The sequence below is a fragment of the Pelobates fuscus genome, chromosome 2 (assembly GCF_036172605.1).
Source record: "Pelobates fuscus isolate aPelFus1 chromosome 2, aPelFus1.pri, whole genome shotgun sequence".
In the NCBI taxonomy this organism is placed as follows: domain Eukaryota; kingdom Metazoa; phylum Chordata; class Amphibia; order Anura; family Pelobatidae; genus Pelobates; species Pelobates fuscus.
This window is the reverse complement of record NC_086318.1, coordinates 184142818-184163508: the sequence shown is the minus strand read 5'-3', so window position 1 is coordinate 184163508 and position 20691 is coordinate 184142818. Positions and strand designations below refer to the sequence as shown.

At 37.9% G+C, this 20691-nt stretch overlaps 1 protein-coding gene across 5 annotated transcripts in view; it reads left to right on the top strand.

Annotated features, from left to right (window-relative positions):
• The window catches only part of FILIP1 (filamin A interacting protein 1), a 240284-nt gene that overhangs the window by 202784 nt on the left and 16809 nt on the right, over window positions 1-20691 (top strand). The gene's annotated exons all lie outside the window — the stretch shown is intronic.

Genomic DNA, 20691 nt, shown 5'->3' with positions numbered 1-20691 from the left:
CAAACGTGTGAGTATATTTACCATATTTGTAGACAGATATAATCATGTAAAGAGATACAAACAATAGAATATATAGTGAAGTATTTAATAACACAGTAAACAAAATGATAAAAACAAGTATGTACACTCACAAATGTAGTTGCACGAAAAGGACAAATGTCTCAATTGTGCTAAAAAAAAGCTTGTCAGCCCCTTCCTGGGCTAAGTTCCCTTTTACAGGTGGATCCAATTTCCAAGACTCCAATTTGTAGTCAGTCTTTTATCAGCTGAACTTCAGAGCTTTATATGATCCAAAAGTGTCTCTTGTAGGGATGCTGGCAGGCTTTATAACCGTTCAACGCGTTTCGTCCTATAGACTTTTTTTTTAGCACAATTGAGACATATGTCCTTTTTGTGCAACTACATGTGTGAGTGTACATACTTGTTTTTATCATTTTGTTTACTGTTATTATTAAATACTTCACTATATATTCTATTGTTTGTATCTCTTTATATGATTATATCTGTCTACAAATATGGTAAATATACTCACATGTTTGTGATTGTGGCGCCCCTGGTGGTATATATTCAAGAAACTTGGAGATGACCACAGGACTAATTTGCCCATCCCACTTTTAAACTTCCCAGTATTAGTCAACAAGCTGATGTTTTCACATATGTACGGCTGCTAGACTATGCATCGCCAAAAACTGGAAACCCTCCCTCCTTACCTTTTCTCAGGTGATGCATACATTAACCTATGTCCTCCTATGGGAAAAATGACTGCATGCTCACAGTGCACCTCAACATTTTTTACAAAGCTTGGACTCCTTGGACAGACTCGCATCCAGGGATTGGTCCTCTTCTGTTTCTTTAGCCCATCCATTACACCTTTTAGCCCACTCTACATTTCTCTTCTCCATTTCTTGCTTCACTGATCTCTTTTTTCCTCTTTTTATTTTCATTTCCAACTCTCCTCTTTCTCTTCATCGTTCTAGAATTAAAAGATTGCATAACCTATAAAAAGGAATGATGAAAACATAACTTCTTTATACTTTGGAAAATATTCTTTATTGGATTTGAGATTCTTCTAATGTTTACATTGATTCTTTCATGCCTGCTGGTGTCATGCTCACTCTTTTTTGATTTTACCTTTCTGTTTTTATAACTCTGGTGAGATTGTTCACTACCTTATTGTGATTGTATTTTTTTCTGTCAACCTTTCAATAAAGATGACATTTAGAAAATATATTTTATGGTTTATAAACACAAATCAAAAAGATCAAAGACAACTGTATCATTGTTACCTCCTCTCACACCCCACGTAAAAAAAGAATAAATGCAGAGTTTATTAATTTGTGATGCTTTGTTTACTATTATGCAAATTTCAGTCACTGTAGGTATACTAATTAATACACGGTAATGCAATAATATAAGATTCTCTCTAATGAATATCTGTGTTATTAAGTGCAACATGTTAATCCAGCCTACTGGTAACACATCTCAGGGAGAAGGTATGATATTCCCATCATTCTGTCCGCTGCTGGAAAATAAATTTGACACCAGGATTGTGCTAATGGTTGATGCACATGTGATTAGGCGTGTATAAATTTGAAAATGCACCTGTTAAAGGGGTTTAGGCAAAATGGCATTAATTTGACCTCATTAAAAATGGAATTTCCTTTAGACACAATCTTAAAGTTTACTTGATTTTCCAGAATGGTTTCCTTTAATTGTATTTGTCCTTTGAATTTTATTTATCATATATTTTAAAGTTAATAATAAAATGTTAGTAAGCAGTTCCAAACTGTTTGTTAAAATTAAGGAATATACATTGAGAATGTATTGAGAATCGACCGACTGCTTTTACTGTACATTTGTCTATTATCAGGATTGAATTAGTGCCATTGCTGCTATGACCCTGACATACACTTAATCTAATTGCCCCTACTCTCTACAAACACTAAATAAGTAGGATATAAAGTTATCACAAGTCCTTTAAGTTGATTGTCTTGTAGTAAGGAAGTTGTTATGGTTTGAGGAGGTCCCTGATCACAGGCTTACCCGATGGTTAACAGTTTAACCCTAGAGTTTTGAATCTGGTGACCAATTGCTCTGCCCACGAAAATCTGTTGCTTGAATCAGGAAGCCTTGGATAAGTGTGCCTCTAAAAGACTATGAGCATCAGATCATCAGTGGGTAGGGTGCACAAATGATTTGGGTAAACTGGTGAACATAAAATGATGCTGCTTAGATATGCAAAATGCCTTCCTGGCATCTTTTTGACACTGAATACTATTACTGCATGGTCCCTAAGTGGCAACCCAAATATACATTATTTTCCATCCACCCATAGCATTTCTAACATGCATCCCTTTCCATGTGCCCATTGCAGCCCCAATGTGTGCAATTTTCCATGAACCCACCCTTTAGTGTTGTATATTTGTCAACAAATGTGCCCATCCTAGGCATGTAGGAATGACACTGGCCAACAGCTAGGCTCCACGCACTATACAAACTTACCTCCCACTCATTCAATTGCACTATTTAGGTTTCCTAGATTATCAGTAGCATGTTTTTCTTGTTTGCCTGCTATAGTATTTATTTATTTTTTATTTTGACAATTTTTATTTTTTTTCCAAGTATTTTGGGATACATAAAAGAAAGGGGGGTGGTTAATGGGGAACAAGTGTAACTGCATTCATATATCATACGTATGGGCTTCAGAACAAGAAGGTCCAAGCTGTACAATTGTATTACATATCAGACAGTACATTATATTTGTGTACAATTGTATATCCCTCTACCCTTTTGGTTTAGTCCCTTCTCTTTACGTGAAAACCACATCTGTTGGCTGCTCTCCCCGTTAACCTCATGTTGGGACTACACACTTAGTGATGTAAATTAGTGTGGCTTGTTTGTTGTTGTATCGTTGTGTATATCCAACCCTGTGTTTATCATGTACTCTTGCATGTGGGTAGCGCAAGACTGTGTCTCCAAAGAGAGCATCTGTCTTTATTTGCGTAGAGACCCATATTGTTATGGTACATAGATATCATGGGTAGTTGCCTTGTTGGGGGGATAACAAAATACAGTAAGGAACAAACAAAGAGCAGGTGTGTGAGCAGTTATCGTGCAACCTGTGTACGCCTTATGTGCAACTTCTGTTCATTGCTCGTGTGGTGCATATATACAACCCATGAGCATGCGAGTGGGATGTGCTCTTCGTGCCTAGTAGCTGTCAGTAGGTTATAAGTTTATATTAGTGGTGGTGTGTCCAAGTGTAGAGGCAAGAGAGCATGTGGTAGAGGTGCAGGGGAGTTCAAGGTGGGTTGTAGTGTGAGCGCGGGTGGGGTGTTCGATATTCGGGGCAAGGTAAGTGCAGGTATTTGCAAAAGTGGGTGTTTTGAGACCTGGTTGGGTTTGTTCAGGTGGCAGGTACACTTTAACCATTACTCCTCCTTCATGTGGATGTTAATTGTGCACTGGTGCTATGAGGTGGGCAGGAAGGTTGGTGTTCGTTCATGAATTATTTGAGGGAGCCCAATGTTGGTTCCATAAGTCTCCTGCCCTTTGTGTGGCGGTGTCAGATCTAATTTCTTCCTGTTATTGTATTTTTACGCTGCTTTAGCCTCTGTGTATCCTCCTTGACTCGACTTGTTTCCTTGTGCACCTGATATCTCCATTTCAGATTCCATGCTGTTCTCTGATTCCCAGACTGCTTGCAGGTCTTACTATTTCACCTTCTATAGGCATACCACAAACGTCGGGCCAATCTAAGGACCAATCTAAGGACCAGTATGACAGATGCATAGTGTCAAGCCCATTACTTTGTAAGGCCAGCAATCAGAATTTGAAAAGACACCAGAATGATGTGTGCTGCATAGGAACAGGAGGCCAGAGTTAAAGTGATAATTAGCAAGTGAGCACAGATTAAATTAGGATGATGGTCATATTCTAATTGAAGAAGACTGTATCTACTGTGCGTAACACTACTCGCTTAGCTGACATCCTATACAAGAGCACATTCAGCAATTCAAAACCTTTGCTAGATCCATACTAGTCTAAAAGACTATATGTTGTCACTTTTGTGTGGGTTTCCTGGGTATTGCAAAATATTATCCACTATATACTGAATGTTATCAAAATAATATTTTGGGCAGTTATCCTAAAATATTACATCACAGTCACCCAACAAACAAAAATCTCCACCTGCATTGGCAAACAGCCTCTAGCAGAATCACTCCTCATAAAGCAGGTTTCTACCTGTAACATTGGAGTGAGGTATTGGATGCAAGATTGTTTATGTATACGCTATGTTTATATAGAACCATATTTAACCCCTTAAGGACCAAACTTCTGGAATAAAAGGGAATCATGACATGTCACACATGTCATGTGTCCTTAAGGGGTTAAAGTATCTTGATTCAATTATTTAATGTTTGAAGAAAAGAGTTTTAGCAGAATGGCCTGAATTTGGACAGGTTAATCATTAGGTACAACGTTTAAGAAGTGTGGAAAAGAGTTTGATTTATAGGAATTATGTGTAGATATTAAGAGTTCGAAGTAAACTACTGGATTAATGATAAGGATTACACGTAATAGGATTGGGGTTAGGCATTAGTTAAAGAGTTAAATAATCAGTGTTCGGGTTTGCTGCAGTCATGTTTGCAGTTTCTATATGTCCTAGACGCATCACAAATGTAATGCACAGGGACCTATATGTAAAAAGTGTTGTGTAGGAAAGATCAGAGAACTGTGAGGGTGACAGTAGAACACAGTTGGAGAATTGTGGTTACAAAAGTCTATACATAGGCAAACTGGAAAATGAGCCTGCCACCTGTAAACCTTTATTAGAAATTTTGGCCAAGGTGTAAAAGATCACTCTTCTAGCATGTGGTTGAAAGGAAGTCAGTGGTGTTACAGTATTCCTCTGGAGACAATCAGCATTAGACTAGTGCATTCATTTTTAAACAAATCACAATTCGTCTGAATTCCATAACTCAGAGAAATATACGAGCCATCTTGTTTGTTTAGTTATTCTGAGTTCCGGCACCAAAAAGAAAGATGATTGATTGAAATAAAGATGATTCATGGCTAGGAGACAGCAACTAAATGAGTAGTGAGTAGTGGTGACCAACAGAGGGGAAAAGGAGCATTGAAAAAAAAATGTATATATCATATATTTGTATAACAGTATATTATTCAATGTATAATACGAAAAAAGAGAAAGATGCTATAAAGGTCTCAATATGAAACAAAGTATGAGACCCTCTGCATCACCTGGATATAAGTGTAGCCATGTAGGAGTGAAATCAGTATATAGATGTGAACTAAATAAGCCCTAAAGCCAAATGAGGTCATAAAGACCAAAAAAATAAAGAAATAAAGTATGTACAAAAAACTAATACCACTATATCTCCAAGGTAAGGACAGGAAGAAAACCACTGCTAAGTAAGTAAAGTGATATATAATACCGGAATAAAGCTTTATTAAAGAACAGGCTAAAAAATGAGTATCAATCCCAGCAGTGACCCCTATATATCTCTGACGAAGGTGCAGCATACAGGCACCGAAACGCGCGTCGGGCGTTCTTTCTATTCTATTTTCAAATATGGCTACCGGACAATTTTTGATCTAAGCACTCTTTAGCTCAAATATGATTTGAAATACTATATATTTATTTTATTCTATTTCTCTACCACTATATCTGTCTAGATAGTTTTACAGGGAGAGAGGCTTTATAATTTATACCATCAGTTTATTTTGAACTGACTTTCCTATTCTATACTCCTCCTCCCTTCTCTATCTACTAATGTTTTGACTCTGGCTACTAGGATCCATAGACTGTCTCTGTACTTAGGGACCCTATCTCTTATTACTAACCCATTTGGAGGACTACATAGTGGGTCTCTCTGTACTCTGCATAATTGAACTTGGAGTCTCAGTACTCCCTATGGTTCCAGCCAGTCTCTTGGATAAGGCTTGATTAGATATATAGGGGTCACTGCTGGGATTTATACTCATTTTTTAGCCTGTCCTTTAATAAAGCTTTATTCCAGTATTATATATCCCTTTACTTATTTAGCAGTGGTTTTCTTCCTGTCCTTACCTTGGAGATATAGTGGTATTAGTTTTTAGTACATACTTTCTTTCTTTTTTTGGTCGTTATGACCTCATTTGGCTTTAGGGCTTATTTAGTTCACATCTATATACTGATTTCACTCCTACATGGCTACACTTATATACTAGGTGATGCAGAGGGTCTCATACTTTGTTTCATATTGAGACCTTTATAGCATCTTTCTCTTTTTTTGTTTTCTACTAATATAGGGGTTAAGCCCCTGGAGACCCCTGGAGTCTCCGCGCGGTACACAGGACTGTGAGTACAGACCGGCACTTTCCTTTTAGGATTCAGTGCTTTGGTCTGTTTCTCGCTATCTTGTTTCTATTTCTACAATGTATAATATACTGTTTTTAACTGCTCCTCCTTTTTTCCCTATTTTGGTTACTTCTTCTCTCTTGATATGTGAAAAAATGTTGTGAAAATACATACATAATATTTGTATCCAAATGGTGCATTTTGGTTTTTCTGAATTGTTTTACCCAAAGTTATTGCGTGGACATATTTCGTCCAAACTCGCTATGTGGACGAAACTAAAAAAAAAATTCCCCGATGAATTGATTCAGACTAACCAAATCTTTCTGCCATGCACAAGTCTAATGAGCAAAGAGGATTAATTTAATCTCATAGGTACAAATGCTGGTGTCCCACCTTTTGAATCCCGGCACTATGGGACAATTAATTCATAAATTATATAGTATATAATGCTTTCATGTGAATTTTATTTGGCTTTACCAATTTTGTCTTGGTAACATTTCGATCCTGACAGACTCATGGTTAAAATGTTGCAAATTTGCCATTGGTATCTCTAAATAAATCTCGTGTGGAAACACCATGGTTTTATGTCACAGAGTGAATGTGTCCTCTGTGAACTCTCTGGATATCAGCTCACCCAAAAGATTTGTCAACGCCTTGTTTAAGAACATTTATTTCAAATAACCCTACAAATACCTTTGAAGAATGAGTTTTAAGTCTGATTTGCTGTGACGTGTGCCATTTCCTGGGTGCAATCCAAGCTTATCTTAGAAGAACTGGATGTGTTTCAAAACTGTCAGATCTTGTACTCCCCAGTGGGATTAGCAATAAATATAGTCATGCGGTATTTCATCTAAGTCTTCCAAGAAAAGACAGTGCTATAAAGCAAATTAACTGTGTAGTGTTTCAGAAACTAAATCCATGTGCATGTTGGTATTTGGATAAATAATATTCTGGACACTAAAACACTTTTAAAAGATCCTACAAAGTGCCAAGGTTTTAACTAAGATATTAATAAATCAAGACAACTAATTTAACAAATAGCTTTCATATATAATATAACAGTCAGGAATGTTATATGTTCATGCTTGACACAAAAGGAAATGAACCAAAAATACTAACTTGAAATAATGGCCTAATATAGCAAACACAGTATAAAAAGCATGTTTTTGACAACTAAAGATAACCTAAATTCTAGAGACTTAATGCCCAACTGATGTAGAAAAGGGGGAACCTGAGATTCTCCAATTACGTCTCAGATGCTGCACCTCTCTGATTACTTATTTAAATTTGTTTGTCGGATGCTTATCAATTCAGCATTATGCTATGATATGTTATAGATTGCAAGCTCACTTAGGTAAGGACCCCTTCACCTACTGTCCCAGTATAACAATCATGTTTTGTTAGAATCTAGTGTCCCTTTTGTTTACCTATTGTACAGTGCTGCGGAACTTGGTGGCACTATATAAATAATTGTGATTGTATTATGTAGGTTTTATGTGTACGTAGTGAGAAATCAAATAGGCTGCTTTGGGATGCATACTTAAAGGGACACTCTAAGCACCAGGAACACTACAGCTTATTATAGTGTTTTGTTTTTTTTTGGTTTTTTTTAAAAAGACGGTCCTTGTAGTGTTTATATTGCTGCCTAATCTCACCTCAAGGCAGGTGTTTGTCATCTTCATGCTCAGCATAAAGTCCCTGAAAGCTCCCCATTGAGATGCCTTGAGGCAATGCATCTCTATGAGGAAAGCATGTGCACTATCCCTCCAATACTTCCCTATAAGGAAACATTTGATTGGCTGAGATCATCAGTAATGATGATCATAGTTGGAGAAACCAGCAGGTTGGGAGTAGGCGGGGTAGACGACCTTTTTTCCCCTCCAGATGTTGTGGGCTACATCTCCCATAATGCTCTTACAGCTATAATGCTGGCAGAGCATCAAGGGAGATGTAATTCACAACATTTGAACATTAGGAATGTATGTTTACTTTTAACTACTTGATTTTACATATATTCCATATAATGCTGGGCAGTACTTTCAAGCCCTGCCCTGCCAGAATACAAAACTCATGTGCTTCTTGCAAAAACAAACGTGGAGAAATTGCAACACTAGTGTGTGGATACATTTCCAGTAGCAAAATGGAGCAAATGGCCACTGAATGACTTCATGTATAAATGAAACAGTGTGCTCTGAAAATCCAAAACACATCAAGCCTAATCTATTTTTATATAAAGCTGAAATATTTTCTGTTGATAAGCACCAGGCAAATACATTGCCCCTGAGTTTCAGAATTTCCCCAGTCCTGTTGCTGTTAAACAGTCTGTAAGATGTTCATTATCCATATTTGGCCAACTTCCAAAAACCTGGATAAAAAAAAAAAATCCTCAAATACTGTTCGCACTACATCATTTGAATGGAACCTGCAAGTTTATTTTGATGTTAACCACTTTTCTGCCAGAGGGACTTGCAGTGCATCAATCTTTCTTGTAGAAGTCGAGGCTGGACAAGCTTGTCTCCTATTGGTCATTTGTGGAACAAGGAGATGCATAAGGGATGCAGACACTTAGCCAGCTGTGGGAGCCATGTGGTAGCCCTTTCTGCCGTTCAAGTTGCCTTATGCTTACATGGCATGTTTGAGAAAACAAAGGATTGATTTGCAGGCTGATGTGTTATCACACAGACCAATGTGTTAACAGAAGGAGAATGTGTGTATGTTACAGTGTTCCAACAGTTAAAATACACAAATGAAATCATCATGCTTCTTATTAGCACACCATTAAGCTGAATGAGACAGCAAAATTAATTCCATCTTTTTCTTTCTTTTATTCTCCCCCCTTCTCCTCCCTCCCCCATTCTTTTCAGAGTGGGTAAGCCTCTGTCCGGGATTTGCATCACAAATCCTTGTTCTAGCTGGGTACATTACAAGCTTGTGGCTGTTGTAAGTGTTGCTTTTTACGAATATATTGGTCGATACTCCAGATTAGTGACATTTTGTGTTTAGCATCCGTAGAGTAGAATTTGTGTTCAAAAAGGATGAAAAGACTGTTTTGGGGAATGGTACTGTTCATCTGAAGCTTATATCAGGATGTTACTTTCATTGTCTCATTGAAACACGTGTTGTCTTGCTGTTTAAGCCTTACATTGTCAGAATGATGTGTTGTCTTTCCCAGTGAAAGTGTTTATTCACAGTGAATTCTCATCAGAACTCACAGGGTTAAACCCCAAGCAAACTATTTACAGGGTCACAACATAGACAATATTTTTCAGGAAAATGATAACAGTAACCTCTGTTTTTATTATTATTATTATTATTATTATTATTATTATTATTATTATTGTAAGCTGTTATTGAGACACAAGTATCTAATTTAGCTGTGTTCAAGTCTTTTTTGCAATTAACCCCTTGTGTTAGGTTATATATTTTTGTGAGTGTATTTGTTGTAAATATATATATATATATATATATATATATATATATACACACACACGCGCACACACACATACAAGCATATATATATATTTTGTTTTAATTACTATTATTATTAATTAGGAGGAACTTAAAATTTGTGAGTATGTTTCATCTCTGAAACAAAACAGTTGCCATTTTCCACGTACATAGAACTGTCACACAGATACGTGAATATACATGAATATACGCGCAACACTGCCGTGGAAAAGTTTCAGAGTAACGTAGACAGGTTTCTTTTTAGAATTTGTTTCAATTTAAGGGAATTGTTGCTCCACCCCTTATCACTAACAAGTGGATCTACACAATAATGAACCATGTAAGTAGGAATGACATCATCAGTCAATGGTTCCAGCTCTTAGGCACAACATTCACCTTACATTGTTCTGATGACATGATTGGAATGTGATGCAAATTCCCTGTGGAGCTGGGGTCAGAACATAAGGCCTGCTAAGATTTCCGGGGAAAGTTTTATGCCTTGTAGACTCTCCATTGGCACAAGGTAAGGAAGATCTGTCTTACTTTAACACGCAAATGTCTTATTAGGATTTAACTTGTTTCGTGGTGCGATCGAGAAAAGGCATTTCTGGGAGGCATGTGCTAAATAAGTTCAAAAATCTTGCTGTTGAGCAATCATTATTAGTATTTATGAATCAAACAGCAAGTTGGTAGTATTTTTAATAGCGATGCATATTTATTCACAAATAAGAACTATTTTAGAACATTATCTTAACATGCTGTGTTATATTATCAAAGTACACAATTTGATATGCTGTCTTGCTTATTGATGGTTTATAGGCAAATAAGAAAAATTAGACGTAACGTTCATTTTTGCACCTTTTTTTTACACCTTTAATCTTTCTGTTGATTTTCTCAGTTGTGTATTAGTTCACCTCCCTTTTTACTCATTTTTGAAGGACATGACATGAAAAAACAATATTATTCTTTCTAATGTATACATATGTAATTGTGTGCAGTTGTATATACATATTATTATTTTTGGCATTTATGTAGTGCCAACATCATTCACAGCGCTTTACAATTATAAAAAGGGTAAGAGGTGAAGACAGCCCTAGTCAAACAAGCTTATAGGAATCAAAATCTAAAAACCATATGTTACTAGCCGGGCCTTAATTTTATCGCCACGGCAAACCTACTCTTGTAATGTAACTGCTGGGAATCGACTGGGAAGCAGCATGCTCAGCAACACTGCCCTTAAAGGGACACTCCAGCCGGTGCTGGTATTGCAGAGTAAACTCCGTTTATACTGAGAAAAATATTTGCATTTGTATTGCCTGTATTACTGCAATACTGTCACGGCCAGGCAGCCTCAAATACCAGTCAAGTGGCAAACCTAAGAGTAGTGTTAAAAAAAAAATATTTTTAAACCCCTTCGCAATCGTGGATGGTTCAGGACCGTCATCGGTATTTTACCGCTGAGGACTGGTGACGGTCCTGAACCATCATAACAGTAAGATGTACTTACCCGATCGCCGTCGTTCCCCCGGCGGCGATCGGCATTGCTCCCGGTGTGGGATCGGCATTGCTCCCGGCATTGCTCCCGGCATTGCTCCCGGTGTGCAGCCCAGGCAGTCTCCCCGCAGTGAATTAGGACCCCGGGTGCCATGTGATCGCTCAACAAAGCGGTCACATGGTCACAATGACAGGCAGTCTCCCTGCTGCTGTAAAATAAAAATAAAAAATAAATGTTAATAAAAAAATATAATTATATATTTGTGTGTGTATATATATATATATATATATATATATATATATATATACATATATTATATCTATATAATATGTCTATATATCACATATATAATGTCACACTAAATGTATTTTATATTAATATATACTTATATTAATATAAAAATACACTTATAATTAAATTACACACATATATATAAATATATATAATATATATAATAACTACCGTATATACTCGAGTATAAGCCGACCCGAATATAAGCCGAGGCCCCTAATTTTATCCCAAAAAACTGGGAAAACTTATTGACTCGAGTATAAGACTAGGGTGGGAAATGCAGCAGCTACTGGTAAATTTCTAAATAAAATTAGATCCTAAAAAAAATATATTAATTGAATATTTATTTACACTGTGTGTATAATGAATGCAGTGTGTGCGTATGTGTGTGTGTATGAGTGCAGCGTGTGTGTATGAGTGCAGCGTGTGTGTATGAGTGCAGCGTGTGTGTATGAGTGCAGTGTGTGTGTGCATGAATGCAGTGTGTGAATGCAGTGTGTGCAGGGCCGGTGCAAGGATATTTGCCGCCGTAGGCAAAAAAAAATGCCCCCCCCATATGTCCTGACTTCCCCTCCTCCTCCCTCAGTGGTCCTTACCTCCCCACCCCCGTGTTCCTTCACCCCCCCCCCAGTGGTCCTGACTCACCCCTCCCCTAGTGGTCCTTACTTCCCCCTCCCCTCCCATAGTGGTCCTTATCCCCCCCCTCCCTCCCATAGTGGTCCTTATACCCCCCTCCCTCCCATAGTGGTCCTTAACCCACCCCCACCCTCCCATAGTGGTCCTTATACCCCCCCCCCTCCCATAGTGGTCCTTATACCCCCCCCCCTCCCATAATGGTCCTTATACCCCTTTTTTTTGTTATTATTAATTATTTATTTTTTATTATTTATTTCTTCTTATTTTATTTATATTTTTTTTTTTCGTCCCCCCTCCCTGCTTGATATATGGCAGGGAGGGGGGCTCTCCTTCCCTGGTGGTCCAGTGACAGTTCAGTGGGGGGAGAGGGGGGCTGGCAGAGCTGTACTTACCTGTTCTGCAGCTCCTGTCAGCTCTCTCCTCCTCTGCGCCGTCCGTTCTGCTCTTCTGTCAGCTCACATTGTAAGTCTCGCGAGAGCCGCGGCTCTCGCGAGACTTACACTGGGTGCTGACCGGACGGCACAGAGGAGGAGAGAGCTGACAGGAGCTGCAGGAAAGGTAAGTACAGCTCTGCCAGCCCCCCTCTCCCCCCAGTCTGTATTATGGCAATGTAAATTGCCATAATACAGACTCTGACTCGAGTATAAGCCGAGTTGGGGTTTTTCAGCCCAAAAAATGGGCTGAAAAACTCGGCTTATACTCGAGTATATACGGTATATATATTGTGTGTATATATATATATATATATATATATTATAAAATACAAATAATAAGTAAATTAAATTAAAAGCCGCTAGACAACACTTAACCGCACTCAACCCCCGCTGCTACCGTGACCTCCCAGGCCGACTAGGCGGCGGAGCCACACTCCCCACCCGACCATAATGACACCGGCGCCGGCCATCAGGGCCTAACCCGACATACGGTACGACTCCACACATATACAGCACTCAGGCTGCAGGCCCAGGGGGTCGCCTTGCGCCACACCTAACTACGCACATCCAGGAACAACCACACTTTTGTACCACAATCACATAGAGTGGCGAATCCTACATGCTTGCTACACCCCTTACACAACTCACTGGCTATATGCCTGCCACCCATACATACTCCCCGTGAGGGCCACCCCAACCTTAATGCCACACCGGGCACTATAGTACTGCCTGGAGGCACACTGCATTATATTGTTTTATACAAACCAGCGTTGTTGTTTTCCCTAGCTAAAATTAGGTTCTTTGGTAGAACTATGCAACGGGCAATGCCCAGACGATACGAAAACCCCATTTACATGGACAATACCGGGCTGACTGAGATTACACACATAATATTTAATAAATACACATTTACAAATGTATATTGTCTAGTACAGGAACCTAGGCCAAGCATAGATAAGTCATAAGTCCGAAGATCCGACCTGCATACTGAGCAGCTGTGACCGACACTAAGTTACTTTGCCATAGATTCTACGTAATGTAAAAATATGCAACGTTTTCCTTCGTCTCACATTATAACCTCAAAAAACTGTGCAAGTTTTCTCTGAAAGCCATATCATATGTAAGCTATGTATTAAGATGCTTTTGTCAACTGCTGTTGTGGCATGAAATAACTGTTTGTACACCTATGCAAAAAAAATTTAAATTAAAAAAGTAAAAATAAGAATTTTTTTTTTAAATGATATATCTATATGAAACTTTATTCTAACTGTATTTTGATATTAAGATATACTGTATATATATTTATATAAAAATAAACTTAGAATTAAATTTTATATATCTATGTATATATAAATAAATAAAAATAATACGAAATATACGTATGTCCATATACAAAATTACATAAATAATTATATAAATATACACGTAGACTTCAAATATATAAATATGCATATATATTTAAATTCTCTGTGTGTATTTATGTAATATTTTTACATAATTAAGTAATTTTATTGATTGCAATTTGAGGGACCTGCATGACAACCCAGGCCAAAAGTCCATAGAATGTAATTTTCTAGCACTGTATTTTACCCTGTAACTTTCTATGACACCCTAAAACCTGTACATGGGGGGTACTGTTTTACTCGGGAGACTTGGCTGAACACAAATATTAGTGATTCAAAACAGTAAAACATATCACAGCGATGATATTGTCAGTGAAAGTTACTTTTTTTGCATTTTTCACACAAACAGAACTTTTACTGATTATATAATTGTTGTGATACATTTTACTGTTTTGAAACACTAATATTTGTGTTCAGCAAAGTCTCCCGAGTATAACAGTACCCCCCATGTACAGGTTTTATAGCATTTTTGAAAGTTACAGGGTCAAATATAAGGGTCAAGTATTTTTACATTGAAAATGGCCAGGTTGGTTACGTTGCCTTTGAGTGCATATGGTAGCCCAGGAATGAGAATTACCCCCATGATGGCATACCATTTGCAAAAGAAGACAACCCAAGGTATTGCAAATTGGGTATGTCCAGTCTTTTTTTAGTAGCCACTTGTCACAAACACTGGCCAAAATTAGCATTCAATTTATTTTTTTATTTTTTTCACACACAAACAAATGTGAACGCTAACTTTGGCCAGTGATTGTGACTAAGTGGCTGCTAAAAAAGACTGGACATACCCCATATTGAATACCCTGGGTTGTCTACTTTAATAAAATATGTACATGTGGGGTGTGATTCAGAGATTTATGACAGATAACGGTGTTACAATGTCACTATTGATACATTTTAAAAATATATATTTTGAAACAGCAATTTCCTATTTGTACATATAGCCCTATAACTTGCAAAAAAAAAGCAAAAAAGCACATAAATACTGGGTGTTTTTAAACTCAGGACAAGATTTTGAATCTATTTAGCAGTTTTTTTCATTAGCTTTCGTAGGTAAGTAAAAGATTTTTCAAGCAAAAGTCAAAAAACTTTTTTTAAAAAAAATTTCACCATATTTTATTTATTTTTTTAAAGTAAGTTATAAGACATGATACAAATAATGGTATGTAAAGAAAGCCCTTTTTGTCCTGAAAAAAACAATATACAACTTGTATGGAAACAGTAAATGGGAGAGAGGAAAATTACAGCTAAGCACAAACACCACAAAAGTGTTAAAAGAGCCCTGGTCCTTAATGTACAAGATCGCAAAAACAGGCCAGTCCTGAAGGGGTTGAAAAGGCCTATTCCATCGGTCTGGGCCTGGAGCTGCAGCTCCATCAGCCCCTATGTTAATCCGACCCTGCTCCAGATACCATAACAATTTAATTGGTGTCAGCTTACCTCAAGGGGTTTTCTGTTAATTAAAGGGAATCTCCAGTGCCAGGAAAACAATCCGTTTTCCTGGCACTGGAGGGTCCCTCTCCCTCCCACCCCCCAATACCCAGTTACTGAAGGGGTAAAAACCCCTTCAGTGACTTACCTGAGGCAGCAGCGATGTCCCTCGCCGCTGTCTCCGCCTCCGCGATGCTCCTCCTATCCATTGCGTTGGCCGGTGGGCGAGACTGATCTCGCCCACCGGCCGAGGGGACCTAATGCGCATGCACGGCAATGCCGCGCATGCGCATTACGTCTCCCCATAGGAAAGCCTTGAAAAATCATTTCAATGCTTTCCTATGGGGTTTTGAGCGACGCTGGAGGTCCTCACACAGCGTGAGGACGTCCAGCGATGCTCTAGCACAGGTTTCCTGTGCTAGAAACCAGGAAGTTCCCTCTAGTGGCTGTCTAATAGAAAACCAGAAAAACCAAGAAAAACTAAACAAGAATAGCAAAAAGAGTACTGGATACCAGAAGCCATTGCCAGAATGATCCGCAGCGAGGAACAGGATGTGACATACACGCACCCTTTTCTACTTTCCACCAAACTGTTGCTTTGTACAATGTATATTTCCCTCAGCATGTGACTAATTGAAAGTACTGAAAACTATAGCACAGCAAGGGTAGGAAAGCTAATGACACTATCCAAGTCTCAGGTTGAACACACCAATTTTAAATGTTGTAGTCCTACAATATTCGGGGATATAGCTTTTTTTCGATCCCTTAAAATGAATCTGAAGATGGTTGGGCATTTTGCAAGCCCATAGGAAGATTCTCTATACTTCAAAGAATCACTGGCAAATGAAAATGTATCCCACAGAAATAGTGATTCACCCATAGTGTATATGCCATTGGGCACCCAGGCTTGCAGTGGCAAGTAACCTTTAAGACTTGGCTAGTAGCAGAGAACCAGAAATGTTAAGCCGTGTATGTGTACATATATAGAATTACCTTTGGAAAGGTCAGAGCTGAAAAGACCATGGATAGGCAACCATGAAAGAAAAGAGATGTAATTTGAACAAGGTCAAGGTCATTAGTCATTAGCCACAGAAAAGTTAATTAGGTGTGAAAGCGAAAAGAAGGAATTGATGGCATATAATATGATAAGGGGGCACATTACTGAGCATAAATACTAAACTAAGTCATACACCTTAATTTAAAGGAATAAAAAGGTTACATGGTGAGGGTGAATAGTAGATATTTGACCTGCTCACAGTGACTTATGATTTGTCATGTATATAAACCTAGACCTTGGGGCCTAGTGTTAATCTAGGTGGTCTTTACTGTACACATTTTTCCTGCAAATATACAGCTATGGTTGGATGCTGCCCATGCAGCCCTGTGCATTAAAGCAGTGCCATTTTTGAGAAGTTTTGAGTAAAATTTACATTGTACAGCTTCCATGCCTATTAACAGCTCTCTGAATTAGAATACATTCTGTTATTGAATGTCTGGAGTCAGCATGCAAAGTATGCAAATGTCTGATGCTGTGTGCATCCAATGTATTTCATTAGTAGGTTACATTAATTGCTCCATGAGATGCATCAGGTATGTGACTGGACACATATTGTCACATATATCATCAATGAACACAGACACACACATGTGTTTCTTTAAATATTTACCATTTATTTACCAGTCTTAATAAATAGATAAATGGGGTTGGAGCGCAAAAATATTGCAAAGGAAAAAAAAAAAAGAAAAGGGAGAAAAGTAAGGGTTGTGTAAAAGTGGAGAGAAAGGTCCCAGAAACAGGGTTACCACTCCTGATAAGAAATTTACTAGGCTTGAAATATTATGATAGATTATTTAACTCATAAAGGCATCAAGCTTTTTTACAAAGACAGGGTAAAAACCTCAAGGCTAAAACCTCATAAAATAACAGGAATTATAAACAAAATAATAATAAAATGCCAAAAACGTCAGTCTTTAAAAATATATCTATAACAATTCCAGATGGTCTTGAGGATAAGTACGTACTAAAAAAGAAAAATAGGGAAGGAGAGATAAAGGACCTCTAATAACATACTGTAAAAACAAAGGAAATTTACTAAGGTATACAAATAAAAGGTAACATTGAACCAGAGATTATCTGCATACAAAGGGTTACAGCACATTGGCTGGATTTTGATGATGTTGACAGCTGGAGGGGGTGAGCAACTGTGTTTGCAGAGCACCACTTCTTTACTTGGTCTCTTTCTCCTATAGTCAGAATCCAGGTAGGGATCCTCAATTTGCTCTATAAGAGTATAAGTTCACCAGTCTGATTTTGCCGAATCTTATTCGTTCAGCGGAAATTCGCTAACGTCCTCTTGATTCGTCAAGTCCTTTACTGGGGTTTAGCACAGTCATAGTTATCCTTGTGTTTTTATTTACTGGAGAATGGCCTTGCTTCATTTAAAACATATTTTATATATTAAATGCCAGGAAATATAATCTTTCAATTCTTAACAGCTTTAAAGTTGACGTTTTTATTTATTGTGCTATTGAACAGGTGTAAGTAGTTAATTGTGATGTGTGTATGGATCAAGTAATGCTGTGCCCTTCTTTATGAAGCTTTATCTTGAAATAAAAATACCTGAAAGCACAGATTTCTGGAACAGGTGTAGCCTGAATTATTGCAGCATATGGCATACATTAAAGGACCACTATAGGCACCCAGACCACTTCAGCTCAATAGAGTGGTCTGGGTGCCAGGTCCCTCTAGTTTTAACCCTCTAGCTGAAACATTGCAGTTTCAGAGAAACTGCTATTTTTCACTGAGGGTTAATCCAGCTTCTAGTGGCTGTCTCACTAACAGCCACTAGAGGCGCTTCCGCGATTCTCACTGTGAAAATCACAGTGAGAAGACACTGGACGTCCATAGGAAAGCATTAAGTGATGCTTTCATATGGGCTATTTAAATGCGCACGCGGCTCTTGCCGCGCATTCACATTCGGATTTGAACTCGGCTGGGGGGAGAGTTCCCCAGCCCGGTGCTGGAGAAAGGTAAGTGGTTGAAGGGGTTTTAACCCCTTCAGCTCAGCGGAAGGGGGGCCCTGAGGGTGGGGGGACTGTTTTCCTGGCACTATAGTACTCCTTTAAGTATGCTGAGCTTTACATTTCCCAAGATTCACCATTTGCATTTCCAATTGCTCTCAGTAATTTAAGGCTACTAAGTCTCTATCTATCATCTATCTATCTTTCTATCTGTCTGTCAATCAAAAATCTATCAAAAATGTATCTCTAAGGTGTGAACATATATACTACAAAAATTATATCAGGTACACTATTCAACTAAGCTACAACTATCACAGTGGCTTGGTAGATTTCTCATAGTGATAGTCAAGTTGTTTCTTCTGTCAAAAACCATTGCAATAAATCTACATATGGGGAAAGCATTTTCTCTCTCAACTAAATAGTTGAGTTCAGTTCTATTAAAAGTTTTAGACAATGATAAAATGTGATAGGATGTAGTATAAATAGTGGTAATAATTACAGCAACAATATGAAATAACTCCTACCTTAACAGTAATTAAAGTTTTGACAATTTTCAACACATTAATATATAAATAGAAAAATGAGTATACTGGCGCTAATATTGTAGGTATCTGTACGTGTATACAGTGCTATGCACAACTATTTATAACAATAGCCACTATAACACCAAGTGTAATCTTCCCATAAACACCAAAAACATATATTAATAAACCAAAAGGTGTAGCGCTGTATTGAATGTAAAGTAAATCCGTAAAAAATACTTGACCTAGCATAGTTCAATAATGTTCATTTTTCAACTAACATTATTGCACTATACTAGGTCAAGTATTTTTTCCGGATTTACTTTACATTCAATACAGCGCTGCACCTTTTGGTTTATTGACATTAATATATAATGTAGCTATGCATGCAGTTAAGATTGTAGAAAAATCCACATGCTTCAATGAAGCGCAAGTGCACATACTACCAGCAAAATCATAATTAGTTTTAAATGGAATATCTTTAACTTTACCTTTTAAATGTTTAATAACATTGTTAAACATCTGCTGTCAACAACAACAAAAACTTGGAAAGTATTGCTAATTAACTATCAATTGCTAAGCAAGGTAAGTATGGAACATTAAAGGAGCACTATAGGGTCAGGAACACAAACATGTATTCCTGACCCTATAGGGTTAAAACCACCATCTAGCCACCCTGCTCCCCTCATGCCTCCATAAATATAGCAAAATCTTACTTGAATTGAAGCCTGCAGCTGCATAGTTTGTCACTGTTTCCTTTAGACCTGCCCACTGCCTACTGACATCATCAGAAGTGGTGGCCTGATCCAATCACAATGCCTCTCCATAGGATTGGAGACTGACAAATAGGCAGATCAGGGGCAGAGCCAGCATGATTCAAACACAGCCCTCGCCAATCAGCATCTCCTCATAGAGATGAATTGAATCAATGACTCTCTATGAGGAAAGTTCAGTGTCTGCATGCAGAGGGAGGAGATACTGAATGTTTGGATGCATTTTAGGCAGCCATGATCCAGGAAGGATCTCTAACAGCTATCTGAGGAGTGGCCAGTAAGGGTATCACTAGGCTGTAATGTAAACACTGCATTTTCTCTGAAAACCAGAACAAATTCAATAAGCTGTAGTTGTTCTGGTGACTATAGTGTTCCTTTAAATATTTCACTAATATAATGGAACCCATACCCTAAGTAAAAAAAAAAAAGAATAGCTTGTGTCAAATAACTGTGAACAGAACGTGTTATATTGCAAAACAAAACACAAAACACAAAAAGCATTTATTTGTTATTTAGTGATGTATAACAGTACTAAATCACATTGTATTTCATCATAAACCTGTTTTCGGGTTCTCTAGGATATTTTTGTCATGGTGTAATACCCCAACACGCGGGAGTTCAAGACAGCAAGAGGCAAGACAAGGAAGTAAAGTATACCAGGGCCTTAGAATGGCTGGACTTAATGTTAGTTAAGTAGTCAGAAGTGAGCAGAGGTGAGGGTAACAGAGAGATAGTGAAAAATTATAACTAGCCAGAGACAGGTACACGATAATCTGTCAGACAGGCAAACAACACAAGAACAAAGCCAAGGTCAATACAAGAATATAACACAAGAGAACAAGGAATGCATTAAAGGGTACTGGGACAGAAACCACAAT